General features: G+C 39.0%; 1 protein-coding gene across 4 annotated transcripts in view; it reads right to left on the reverse strand.

Annotated features, from left to right (window-relative positions):
- The window catches only part of SNTG2 (syntrophin gamma 2), a 467,752-nt gene that overhangs the window by 166,532 nt on the left and 288,454 nt on the right, over positions 1-12,766 (reverse strand). The window lies entirely within an intron of this gene.

Consider the following 12,766-nt stretch of genomic DNA (forward strand, 5'->3'; position numbering starts at 1 on the left):
AATGATAAAACCAAGTATACCCACAATTACTGAAGAAACTGAGAAAAATTAAAAGTTGAAGGACAGACAGGGAAAAAAACAATGCTCTCTGAAAACAATTTCATATCATACACCTGTCGTGACAGGAAAGTGGTACATTAAGGATGAAAAAATGAAATGTAGTGCAAGTTTTACATTTCTGTTTCCTGATTGATATAGACTTGTAGCAGGAGTTCATTTTCCTTGGCCACCCAGAGCACTTCAGCCATGTTAACAAGATACAAGAAAATATTGAGTTAAAATAATCAAATGGTTTGTACTATAAGGCCTCTTTGCATACAATTGTTTTCTAATTCAGATATTGAAAACAAGTGAAGTCTATTGTGGAGTGTAGCTGAGGCCTGGCCTGACATGAATAATTAACACATGGAGGGAGGCCTCATTTTTTGGAAGACAGAATTAGGGAAGTAAATGAATCATCAGAGTAGCACTGCTGTATGCCACATAACAATACGTGAGTGCCGAAGGCTGGAGTCGAATTAATTTCTTGGGAAGTCGAGTGGGGAAAAAAGTCTCAAAGGGAATCCCAGCAGTTTCTGGAAAGGATCTTCATTCCCACTCATTTTCCTTGGCACCTCCCTGCTTCAAAGCATCCTGCTCGCTCCTTCTTTGATCTCATTGAGCTCCTGCTTCCCACTTAGCCTGTTCTCTGCTCAGTGAATTTACCTCTTGGCCCCAATATTTGTCTCAGTGTTGATATAATTGCAATTGTACCATGAGTTTGGCAATATATGATGTTTTATTTAAAGCCACAGCTCCTGCAGCCACATGCTTACATGAAAACCTCAGTTTTCATTTAGAAAAAAGCCTTACTGGGTGTGGGGAAAAAGCTGCAAACATCGCCCGAGTGCACCCTGGAAACTCAAAACCAGAAGGAAAAGGAAAAGAACCATTCATTTATTCTAAATCTCACGGTTGTAAAGCCAGTCTCATGATTTTGGGGTATAACTTCTTATTTCTGAAGATGTGTGGTTGGCAATATTGGTCTTCCCTGCCCCCCAACATACAGGTAAAGGGGGTGCCACCTGTAATAGCAACCACAACACCTCTCCTTTAGCTCCCCATCCTCAGCAGAAATATGCAAATGTACCCTTGATGGCTGTTAACTCACCCGCATCCTCCCCATTCTCCATGTATCTGTATACTCTCCTATTGCATCTCTTTGGGAGTGTCTTTGTTTCATCCCTTCGCACAGTGTCTAGCACCACAGGACCATGCTCTCTGATTGGTGTATCTTTGTGCTACCATAATATAAATAAAAACAGAACTGACAAGTGAAAGATGGAGAACTTATGCACTGGCAGGCTAAATGACTTGTTCAAGGACACACAAAGTCTATGGAAAGGCTGAGGACTGAACCTAGCTATCATGAATTCCAATGCAGAGCCTAGGCCACAACATCATTCTTCTACAAAAATTGTTCATTAAAAGCTGAGACTGAGTTGTAGGCTCTGACAGTCATGAACTGTATTATACCACATTCCTGAATAGTTCAAATAACTGATTGTTTTATGTGCAGCCTATTACATATCTGCACACATTTTAGAAACTTCAGTTGGTATAAATAACTGAATTTGAACCTTCAGCTGAAATGAGTAAAAAGGATGGTGGAGAAAGCATACTTTGGGAGTGCATAAGCTCATTTAGGTTGGATTTATAAAGCATCTTTGTTCACTGTAAGCTTTCACATTATTTTTTAGTATTTTTCAAATTCCTCAGTAACTGGATGACCACTTCATTTTTAATTAACACTGATTTAATAATTCTTAAAACCCCTATTTTGACCTTTTTGCAAATCTATCAAAACCAAGATTTTTTTCTCTTTACAACAGTACAATATGTACAGGTCAGTGCCTGACCCATTCTGCCATGCCTTTACAGAATTGTTTTGAAAGATAAATCCAGTACTGACAAAGAAGTACTTTCCATTCAGGTCACAAAAGAAAAAAAAAAAAGTAGGGCAGCTCAGATCTTCGGTAAATGGAAAGTCAATATTAATCCATCCTTCCCACACGTAAGGGTCTGAGCAGAAAGAAAAGTGAGTGATCTCAAGTAACACTTTAGATTGAAAAATTAGTAACGTGCCTTGTAGCTTTAGATCAGCTACTTTGAATGAAGAGATGGGAAACTCATGGGGACCTACAATAAATGATGTCTTGGCTTTACTTTTAACAAACCCTGTCTTACACTCCAGATTCTTATGTAGCCTTCATCACTTATCTAAGTGTATCACAGTCACTAATGCATTTTATCCTCACAACAGCCCTGTGAGGTAGGGAAGTATTATGCTTCATTTTACAGAAACTGAGGCACAGGGTAGATTAAGTGACTTACCTGAAGTCACCCAGGATCAGGGACCTGAATCCAGATCTCCTAGGCCCCCTTTCAGTGTCCTATTTACTATACCATCTTTCCTCCTAATGTACTATACATATAATTTGTTTAATGTTTAATTTTAGCAAAATTTGGGATATTAGCAAGTTCTGTTTTGAAGAACATCATTGATAAATTGGATGACCTCTAAAAAATGCACAGGATTCATTTTATAGGCCATTACTCAACCCTCCGATTCACATTGTTACAACAATATATTTTAGCTTTGCAACCAGGCAGTCATAAACAGTGCGTACATAAAGCAGTCTGTGATGAAAAATGCTCATGATAAAGGTTGAGGAAACAGTTGGTAAAGTCTTGTATATGTTGAAATGAGTCAGTTTTTGCTTTTTTTAATCAGTCACAGGATGATGAATGTGGCTTCCTGAACTCCATTAATATACACATTAGGATTTGAAATGAATTGATGTACTCTTTCGAGGCCATTCATATCAACTAATCACTTTGTGCTATTTATGCTAATCTGCATGTTAATAAAGCCTTCAAAGCAACATCCAATGCTTTTAAATTTGAAAAATACATTTCTAAACTAGAAAGAGTAAATCAAGATCCTGCCGCTCTCCAAAGATGGAATGTCTGAAATTTTGACTCATTAACCAAGAGTGTATAATTTGGAGAAACGTCTTATTAGGGTGTCTTTTAAAGTTAAAAACAATTCATTACATTATTCTAGTTAAAATATTGTAACTAATTAAGAAAGTTTCAATATTTTAAACCAACTGATATAATTTAGTCCCTTAGTCATTATATAACAGAAAAATACGTGAAATTCCTCATATGTTCCTTTCATATATATGGACTACGACATGACTTGTGTGTCTCAGAATTAAAGAGACAAATTCAATCAGATTCTTTGGAAGGCAGTGCAGACCCACAGAAAGGGTTCAGGTCTGCAGAAAGTCAGTCAGGGAGTTGTGAAGGTGCAAGGTATCCACAACGTCTTCTCTTCTTTGTCAGATATGTTCATGTCATACTCTCTGTTAATCCAGCATTGCAACTAACCATGGGAGAAACCAATTCTGACAAAATGGACTGAGACCACAATAGGAGATATAGACAAACATTGACATAAATGGCCCCTTTCGGGGCCTCAGTCCAAGACAGCACCTAAAATCATCATTTTCAATATCTGCAGAGAAGTCTGATGCTCTGTCTGGCAGAAAAGTGCCTGCAAGAGACACACAAAGAGAGAGACAACCACACCAAACATACCTGGCATGCATATTGCTGTGAACGTCAAAAGAAACACCTATAGTAGCACAATACATGTATGCAACAAAAAACTGGTGAAAAACACTGTTGTGAAACACCATGGTACAATGCTACTTATTGAATTCAAACAAATAGCAGTGGTTTCTCTTTAAAAACCACCTGAAGAGTTAGCATGGCCAACTGACTTTCCCCTGGAAGGAAAAACAAACACACCATATCTTGACATAGGTGACTTCAACAGTCAACACCATCTGGGGATATTCCAACAATGACAATAATGGTGAAATAGTTGAAAAGCAAGAAGCAACAAACAACTTGAGTTTGCTCTATGATTTCCAGGATAAATATACTTTCCAAAGTGCACAATGGAACAAGAGGAACAATCCTGACCTCGTCTTTGTCATCTCTGAAAGTTCAGAAAGGAAGTCATGGCAACAGTCCTAAAAATCACAACATTGACCAGTGCAAGTGACCACAGAGGCTGCAGTATGACCCAAGAAAACAAAGTACCCACTGAGATTCAACTTCAGAAAGGCTGACTGGGAAGGCTTTACAGCTGAATTGGATGGATCCATCTGTCATATTACTCCGACACACATGCACTATGGAGAGTTTTTCTCCATGGTGTGGAAGATTGCCCAACAGCAAATTCTAGGAGATGCTGGATGCTATATATGCCCGGACTTTCAGAACAAACAAGTGAACAATATTAAAAATATGTCAAATTGTTTGACTTGGATCCCTTCCACGAAGAAACCATTGTGCTCGAGATAATGCTTATAAGAGAGATCCACAAGGAGCAGTGCAATTGCTGGAGGGAGTTGACTGATAACCATCAGTGCGTATCAGTGCAGTCTCTCCCAACCAAGTAGCACCCCAATTTATTCTAAATGGTAAAACAGCCCACGAAGCAAAGCACACAATGAAACAGATTATGCAGGAACTTCAATCACTTCTCACAGACAATGAAGTCCGCAATGAGTCCCTTAACATTAAGGAGTTGACAATAGCCATGAAAACACTTAAATGTGGAAAGACAGCCAGACTCAATGAACATAGTGAACTATTACTGTACTTTGAGATTGATAGCAAAGAAGAGGCTACTTGATTTTTTGAATTCTTGCATGGAGACAATGCAGATACCCAGGCTGTGGAAACAGGCTAACATGGTTGCACCACTCAACCATGTAAAGACCCTAATTCTGCAAAGAGATATTGACCAATACTCTTACTCTGCTCAACCTACAAGCAATACAAACAGATTATAATGGGTAGAACAGCACCAACAATGGAAAACCAGCTGTTTGATAACTAAAGCAGTTTCTGTCCAGGGCTTTCATGCTCTGGTCAAGTTACAAACCTATCTCAATACATCAAAGTTGGCTCTGAAACTTGCAAAAAGAGTGGCTGTTAGTGTCATAAGTAGCAGACAGGTCAACACAATGAGTCATCATACACTTCTTCTACGGAAACTGGCAAGAATTTTGAGACATAACAAGTTGGTCCAGGTCTTCTACACCCTGCGCGAGAATTGACATGATCAGAAAAGTTGATGGTATACTCAACGGAATACACAGTAGAACCTCAGACTTAGAGATACCTTGGAAATGGAGGTTGTTCGTAACTCTTAAACATTCAGTAACTCTGAACAAGATGTTCTGGGGGCAGAGGAGTTGGAGCTGCAGCCGCAGGGTGAGGTGGGGGGGGGCTTCTGACCCTTGAGGTACCAGGGCTCTGGGAGGGGGGTCAAGGCTTTAGATCTGCGGCTCTGCTCCCGGTTTCAGCCTCGTGAGGGGCGCCAGAACTCAGGGCTTCAGCCCTGCAGCTCCATTCCTGGCTTCAGCCCCACAGGTAACAAAAATTGGTTACTGTAGCAAGCTTCACCATCATGCCTGTCACTCGCACCATCTCCTGGGACCACAGACCTTCATCACCCCACTCCTGAGGGCTGTCCTGACCAGATCAGGCCACAGAGAGGGACCCATATGACATCATAACCTCTACCAGCTCCAGCTGAATCCCTCCCTCCTCCCCCCCGGGATGAAACAGGATCAGACTACTGTAAATAACAATGGTTATTTGAGAAATAGGAAGTGGGTGATTATTTTAGTCTGAAGCTGTCACAAGAGAGCACTGGACATTTGCAAAGAGGAAAATAATGCAGAGTTTTTAAAAACAAAACTGATGACTGCTTTTTGTAAAATTCAAATACTTCCCTTGTTTCATTGCTACCATTAGCCAAAACAGTGAACCATGCCATGGAGTTACAGGCTCGCAGGATGAAATCCATCCGCTTCTTTTTTGTTTTTTTTAATAACGATCACATTTCCCCCCCCACCCCCAACTTTACATCCTCTTGTTCTCGCTGCCTGTAGCCAAGATCCATACCACATAGTCTGGTGGCAAGAGCAGGGAACCCAGAAGCTTTAGTCAAAGGTGTCACCCACTTGCATGTGACTTTGAGCAATACAAAACCTTGCTGTGTCTCAATTTCTCTTATCTATAAAGGGGATCTATTGTTTACATGCTGGACCTCGCAGGGTTGCTGTAAGATTCAGTTAATATTTGTGCCCTACTTTGAAATTCTAATGTTATAAAAAAGTATTTGCTTTTACTATAATAAATATGAAATACCATCTGATCAGCCCTGCCTAATGCACCTTAAAATAACCACATGCCTGAAGAGCTAGGGAAACCACAATCCCACAGAAAAAGAAATCCTTTAATTTTTTTTATTAATCGGGTCAAATTTCCATATCCACATATACTAAACCTCAGCAAGGGGCGGGGTTGGTTACTAATGGCAGCATAAATAGCTTTTGTTAAATGTCATTTATTAAAGGAACACTGGTAATTCAATACTTTTATCAATATTAAGTAAATCAAATACACTAGGCAAATAGATCCTTGGCTATTCACAAGGAACGTGAAGTCCATGTTAAAAGGTGGGGGTGAGGTGCAAAGGTGAGTAAATTTAGTTTTGCATTGGTCTAGCACTTGTGTAAATTAGAGCAGCCTGAAAGATTTTCTATGTTATGTCAGCTGCCAAAGGCTGCAAGGAGAGGAAATGGCAGCCAACGATTGCAAGGGCATAGGAAGACCTGGCCATATCCTTTTTCCTCTGGCTAGACATCCAGTGGTGACAGTGAAGGTGGGATTTAGTGTAGGAGCCTGTATAGCAGCTCTCTACTACTGGAACATCCTGCTGCTCTGCAGTGAAACTTGGTGGAACCAATTACACTAGCTCTATGGCTAGATTCTGTCAGTGCAAATTGACTTGTACTGCACCTGAGAACCTGACTCCTTGTATCTCTGTTGCCTGCTAGCAGTTAATAATGTTAATTTAAATGTCTATAAAACACTGCTGCACTTCCACATGTTCAGCTGGTGGATTTTGTGTTTTGCACCATCAACAGATGTAGTTTGGCCAACTCTTATGCTAAGAAATGTTATAATTTATCTGAGTGTCTTAATGATCAACCCACTAGATTATGTGCACAGTGTAGGCTATTATGTTCTCTGTTGATGGCCAAATATATTCTCATTCTCCCTCAAACCTTCAATTTTACTTCTGGACTAAGCTGGAGACAAACATATACCTTTTCATAATGGGCACAATAACACAGCTGAAAACTGCTGATGGTATGTATAATGTTTGGTAAAACTCCTATTTACTATAGCATGACATTCTGTTCATATTTATAGTCAGCAGTTGCAGCTAGGTACCCTGTGTTATTTAGTTCTCCATCACCAGTGGTATGTAGAGCCTTTTAGAGATGTTAACAGTTCAAATGTGTCCTAGATTAAAATATGTCAGAAAGGTGTTGTCATCTGACTGTTGCTTGATGCCCAGAGGGAAATGAGTTAGTTTCAACCCATTACATAGTGGTCAGGTAGTCATATCACAAAAAAACATCATTAGATTTGATACTTTTGTTAGTAGACTCCCCACAATGGTCAGGCATGTCTTAAAAAAACAGTTTATGCTTAGGAAAATATTTCTACTTTCTGACTTCTTCCATATTGTAGTAGTCAACAAATAGTAATATCTCCATGCTGTAAAACTGACCATACACAAATAAGTCTTTTTGTTCTGAATAATCTCGCTTAATATGCCAGTAAACAACTAAAAATGCCTTTTATTTTACTTACCTGTTGAGTAATTTATTAAGATATTGGACTGAACCTCCCTGTCTCTTTACACCATCTTCTCATCCATGCACTGAGACCCCAATGTAGCTGGTCCTGTATATGGAACCAGAATCATTTCAGAGAAAGCTCCCACAGAGGCTCTCTATAATCATCTAAATTGAGCTTCCAGCACCTCTCCTTTACACCCTCCTACTTCTTTGGTATCACAGACTCCATCCTTAGGAATTTGTCTAGATGTCTCAAGAAAGTCACCACCTTCAAATGCAGTTGGCAAATCACGTGGTCATCACATATCAATCCATGAATATTTCTAAAGACTGAATCCCCTTTCACCACAGCCTATGTTTCACATGTAACCCACATTTCTTGGAGGGACCTTTTCATTGTGTAAGGAATGATCAATCTTCTCTACCTCTGTTAGAAGGTGTGTTCCATGTTCTACCTTGGTCTCCTCCTAGTATGAGATGTAGATTGGGGAAGTCAGTTTTGTGGTAGATGTGAACCACGAAGTCCTTATATTCTGCCTTTACAAATAATTCCACCTCTCTGCTCTTTCATTTCAATAATGCCATGCTTTAACATGGCCTCTGAAGGCCATAGGTTGCTTGAAAAGTATGCACATATATGCCACAAAGTAAATAGTCACACATTCTGCACTCCATGAAATAAAGCCAGATAGCCTCAGACCTGACTTATTTATTGCCGGTGATCTGTCTCAACTGATTATATTAGAATTCCTACTTTGATTGTGTATTAGTTTGTTTATTTTAATATAGCCTCAAAGACCTCATTATGCCTGGCACTGTGCAAACAGAGGCAGTCTCTGTTCCAAAGAGTTTACAGTCTAAAGAGACAAGACAGAAAAAGATAATGATACAACACTCTGCTGTTACTGATATCATCCTTAGGTAATGGTAAAGATCTCTCCTCTCTGTCTCAGCTTTTAAAATATAAAGTCCTCTAGTGCTGACTAATCATTGATCTGATTAGCCTCTGACATGTAAAAGTTCCATTTATTTTTGGCTATAAATCAGCAGAGAATTGTGACTTCAGTAAAGATGCTGTTAACAACAGAGTCTAAAGGGAAATTAATTACTTTCAGAAGCAATGTGTGACTCTAACCATGGGAAGGGCTAGCAGCAATTAGGCTAGGTCTACACTGGGGGGGGGATCGATTTAAGATACGCAAATTCAGCTACGCAAATAGCGTAGCTGAATTCGACGTATCCGAGCCAACTTACCCTGCTGTGAGGACGGCGGCAAATCGACCACCGCGGCTCCCCCGTCAATGGCGCTTACTCCTACCTGCGCTGGTGGAGTACGCGCGTCGATTCGGGGATCGATTGTCACGTCCCGACGAGACGCGATAATTCGATCCCCGAGAGATCGATTTCTACCCGCCGATCCAGGCGGGTAGTGAAGACAAGCCCTTATACAGTTTAAAAGCAGAAAGATAAACCATACTGAGAATAAATAACTTCTATATTAGTTTAATTTAATCTTTTTAACAAAATGGAATACTCAGAAAGTTATTTTTTCTCTCCATGTTCAGTAGGAACTAATACAGACTATTCAGAAATGCGCTATGGGCCCCATACAATGTCCTTACCTAAAAATAGCACTTGCATTATTGCATACCACTATAAGTAAGCAATGCAATAAAGCAGAGTTCTCTGCACTCTGAATCAGCCTGTAGCCAATTATTTAATAATTTAATAGAGAGATTTATTGTTGTGGTTAATTATAATTAATGTGTGATGGATAGGTTTAAGTAGGATAGTATTATAGGAGTATAAGGCTTATAAGTGGTATCAATCAATAAGGCCAGAAACCAAATGTGCAGCTGCCTAGCGCTTGTGTCAGAGAGGTGTGGGGGGAAGGTAGGAAAATCATTCTGGTAGCTGGAGTAGTCAATTCCCTTGCACAAGACACACAAATCCAATCATAGAAAACCACTGGAGAAAAATTCTAGGCAGCTAATCTTCATCAAGACAGCTCACTCCAGGATTACCTCTCTGCTCGGAGGCTAGAGTAAATTGTTGACTTGACTGGATTAGCTGCACAGAACACAACGTATGGATGTGGGAGGTGGAGTAACTGGCCTGGATACACCCAGTTGCCCCCTGTGACCTGACACTTTTCCTCCTGTTCAACCTACTCATGCAAATTTGATACACAAGGTAAGCACAGCTTTGGTTCCTAATATTTCCTGCAAAACAGGTTTTTGACCTGGATCTATGGCAGAATAGCTCTAGCATGAACCACTCTACATCAGCCATTGCTACATATATTACTGCCAGATTAGTAAGAATCTATGCAGCTGCTACATTTAAATAAACTGTGCTAAACTACAAGAAATAGCTAATAAATATATTTATCCCGCTTATCACTTAGAATAATTCCCCCTACCACATTATCAAAATAAAAAAAGTATTGGATTGTTCACAGATTTAAATTAAAGGAACTAAATTCTCTTCAATAGCTCTTTCCTTCCATTTCTGCCCTTAAATATTTTAAAATGCACTTTACCTTCTTCAGCCACAAGACTCTCTTATTTCATTTAAATAAATAATGCTGCTTTTCACTGTTCTCACCATCAGGAGCAACGTACAGAAAGAACAAACAGGTATTCTGTGACTTTTCAAGCTGCTGTCTGAGTTTGGTGTTGAACCTACACATTATTGTGTTCCACTATGAATTTATACTTGCACAAATTTCTGTGTGAAGAAAGAACCATCCATATATGCTGGATAGGCAAATAAAATCTAAGCCCGTTTCAGTTCCTTTATGAAGCAATGGAATTTTTTTTTAATTGCTCATAGCTAGCTATCAAACGTAGCCTGAAGCACCCATCCATGGTGCCATGGTTCAGAAACTCCAGGGCCTTCAGAACACCAGCAGGACTTATCTTTGTGGGATAAGCTAAGGTGTTAGGTTACTTTCACCTCATATCAATGGTGCCTTAAGTGAGCCAGATCTAACAGCCTCATAGGAAGTTATTTGTGAATTAAGCAATATATTATATCCATTAGATGTTCCAATACACTACTTATAAAGAAAAGAGCATTTTGTTGACATGTCACAAATACACACAATTTAGCATTATTACTGTAAATAAGGACAAAATCACCAGGAAACAAAGCAGACTTCCTAATTAGAAAACTTCTAATATATTTAGTTACTTTGAACACACATGAACAACAGTATCTAATTGTCATTCTCCCCTCAGATCCATAGGTAGAGCTCCCACTGAAGTTGATGGGAGTTCTGTGTTTATCTACAGGGGAAAAAATGGCCTTTTGTAAACAAGAAACCTTTTTGTTACTGATCTCAGCTTATTTAAATGTATATAAATTGGAGCATCCAGTACCCAGGGGTTCACTAGATTATTCGTATTCTTCAGGTATATTAGAAACCTTCCTAAGTGACAGTTAAATGACTATGTTAGTGTGAAAGAAAATAGAAACTCTGATCAACCTAAACTGATCTAAAGAGATTAAATGCAGGTCTTGATACGATCTTTTTGTAGCCATTATTGTTCCAATTTTCTTTGTGAGTGTTTGTATTCATAACACACCTACAAACTGCTAGTGAAAGGATTATATCTGATGGGAACTGTCTCTAAATAGAGAGAGCCTGAAAACCTTCACCTTCATTCGATTAGCTACAGCATGAAATGACAATGAAAACAATTCTGGCTGAACGATAGTCAATAATCAATGCTGGATGTCTTGTGCTGCTCAGTGTTAAACTAAACTAGAAGCTTGTGATGTTATCAGAGGCATCAGTTCTTGTGCTGCATTTACTGGTTTATAAGCTGTTGATACTTTGGAGGCCATTTCAGTATCCTCATTATACACTTCTCCAGTCCTGCACCTTTTGTTCTGCAGCATACATGCCTGGCCAAGGAGGGGTTAGTATCTCCAGAGACCAGGATCTCCAAATAACAAGTTGACCAGAAAATAACATGTTTTTTCCCGCTAAGGAGATTACCCACCTTACCCACCTGGAGAGCTAGAGACAGAGTAACTGGTATCATTGATATAAATATCATGGATTTGAGCCTGCAAGATACTAAGTGCCTTCATATGTCATTGATTTCAGTGCAAAATCATGCCCTATAGGAGTTGACGTTGACTTTATGTTCCTGTTCTTTTTTTAAATTCCAAATTTATAATGTTTACAAAATATGTAAGAAATAAGAGAACATGAAATGAAAACTTTTAAAATCCAGCATCCATAGAGATGAGGGAAAAATATGGCAACCCAACAGCCATAGCCCTATCTTGAATATCTTATCAACAGTGATTTTTTTCTGCATAGATACAATTTCTTGCTCAGCATATAGTTAATGACAAATCTTTAGTTGCTGCTCACCCCATTATTACACATTATAATTATAACTTGGAGAAAGATTAAAGGCCTTGGGCCTAATTTTTTCCTCTCTCTTACGATTGATTTTATACCAGTGTAAATCCACTTACTGATTTCTATGTCCCTACTGAGCCTAGCAAAATGGGACCTCAATCCTGATTGAGCCTCTCGGTGTTAACACAAAGCAAACAATTAATAATAATATATCTGAAAGGGTTCAAGAGGATCATCCTCCTTGTATTTCCCTTTCATTTTAGAATTCTTGGATATAATGCTGAATATTCGAATCACGTTAGAGTGGATTGACAGCTAATAATGTCTGGAACAAGCAAGACTCCTTGTGTCGTATTTACACTTCCTTTTTTAAAAGAACACAGTACAGGATAGCTGGATTGCAGGGTTTTATATGAAAACCATGAAGTCAAGGAACTATTCTTTTTCACAAAGTTTCCACAGATGTTAATGATTTTCAGGCATGTGATTCATGAATTTCAGAGGATAAAACTGATGAATAACTGACATATAGGAAACTATTTAACTTTTAACCAAAAAGTTCTTATAGCATGAGGGGTTGTGGAAGATGTGGGTGTGGGAC

This window comes from Chrysemys picta, chromosome 3 (genome assembly GCF_011386835.1).
Source record: "Chrysemys picta bellii isolate R12L10 chromosome 3, ASM1138683v2, whole genome shotgun sequence".
Taxonomy (NCBI): domain Eukaryota; kingdom Metazoa; phylum Chordata; order Testudines; family Emydidae; genus Chrysemys; species Chrysemys picta.